The following is a 2,121-nucleotide window of genomic DNA, read 5'->3' on the forward strand; positions in this document are numbered from 1 at the left end:
CATATTGTTAATTGGAAATGATATAGAATTTTTGGATAGCATAAAAAATACTTGAATAAGAATTTTTCAAGGAAAGACCTCGGTGAAGCTACTTATATATTGTGCATCAAGATCTATGCACTACAGGAATCAGCTACTTTGCCATCAGCCACGGCGGACGGCAAAGGCATGGATGGCGGACGGCAAAGGTCTTTGCCGTCCGCCGCGGACGGCAAAAGTGGACGGCAAAGTACGGGACGGCTAAGAGCTACGTTGCCGTCTGCTTCGGGCGGCTGACGGCAAAGGGGCCTTTGCCATCAGCAGCCGACGGCAAAGAATGCAGACGGCAATAAATGTGCTGTTACTCCATTAGGTGGTTAACGGCAAGCCTTTGTCGTCGGCCGCTGACGGCAAACTTCGTAAGGCCTTTGCCGTCAGCCACTGTAGGCAAACTGACCAAATTGGTCAGCCTCCTAGGAAGCACAGTTGCCTGCCACGTGGCCTCTTTGCCATCCGCTGCTGATGGCAAAGGTCCCTTTGCTGTCGGTGGCGGACGGCAAAGAGCCTGCATATTGGCTTTTTTTCCCTTTTTTTTAAATCCAACAATTTTCACAGCAAATATATATGACATATATAGATATATTTCACAGGGCTATTTAACAACACATAAGTTTCATCGTACATACATATATAGCAAGTTGCACATACACATAAGTTGCAACCATTAGGAAGTTGCACATACATATTACAATGCAAAGTTTCATCAAGATAGCAAGTTCCATCGTAGCAAGCTAGAAGAATACTAGAAGAGAATGAAATAAAAAACAAGCACTCCATCATAGCAAGCTAGCTTCCGAGAAGTGAATGAAATCTGCAAAATGGCAAATAAGAAAGTTAGGAAAAGGTGACTACAAGAAGAAGACTAGAAGAAGAAGCACGCCATCGTTTGTGAGGTAACTTAGGTGAAATGGATCATTTATGAGCTAACTTAGGTAAAATGCATCATTTTAGAGCTAACGTAGGTAAAATGGATCGTTTATGAGCTAACTAAGCTAATTATGCCGTTTTTTTACATAAGTAAGGTAAGTACATGTCATTATTGAGCAAACCTAGTTAACTAAGCATATTATAACTAACTTAGGTCATTTTTGAGGAAACAAAGCTAATTATAGATCGTTTTAGAGCTAACTTAGGTAAAATGGCTGGTTTTGGAGGTCAGTAAGCTTATTAAGTCATTTTGCAAGAAAAGAAGCTAACTCTAGGTCATTAAGGTAAGCATATTGGATGAAATAAAGCTAAGTCTAGGTCTTTATGCATTTGTTAAGCAGAAAACTAGAGAAACTTACCTTGATCATGGAGGTGTGGGAGCGGGCTGGCTCATGCCAGTAGCTGGAGAAGGATCATGTGATGCTTGTGTGGAGTTACGCTGCACCAAAGATCATTTCCAATGTTTCGTTAGCATGATGACACTCAAATGTTAAGACTAGCAAGTAACATCCATTCAAATTAAACTCACCATGGTCTCAGGAGCAATCTCTGGATCAATGGCTATGGAGCCACGGGACCTCCCGCCACTAGATATCATCACCTGCTCTGGATTGTAAGGAATCTGGCTCGGGTTAAACTCCTCCCCTTTCCATGGATAGCCTTGGACAATTCGAAAGAATCAAGGTTATAAATATGCAAATGCATGCATATTTATAACTATAACGCTTTTGAACGGGAGACACATATTGGTTACGCATACTGATGATTCAAGACACATATATAGCTAGCTACCAAATTTCATGTCATTTGTGCAAATAATTAATGGGGGAGAAGGACATGTCATTTGTGCTCACCCATGAACGAAGGGGCAGAGCTCGTCAAACGCACGGCGAGGTCGTCAAACACCAAACCTCGCAGCGATGAAACAACTGCACATTTAAATCTACCCGATCAACACAATTATATATGATGTTTTTCATAACAAAATCGAAAAATATATGACCTAACTAATAATTCACAAATATATGACCACGTCGGCCTCTGGAAGGCCAAAGAGCACCTTTTCAGGAGGTTTCGGGGGTCGGGGTGTCATGTCGGTGTCGGGGTGCTGTTTCGGGGTCGGGGTGTCGTGTCGGGGTCGGGGTGTCGGGGTGT

This window comes from Triticum dicoccoides, chromosome 2B, assembly GCF_002162155.2.
Source record: "Triticum dicoccoides isolate Atlit2015 ecotype Zavitan chromosome 2B, WEW_v2.0, whole genome shotgun sequence".
NCBI lineage: Eukaryota > Viridiplantae > Streptophyta > Magnoliopsida > Poales > Poaceae > Triticum > Triticum dicoccoides.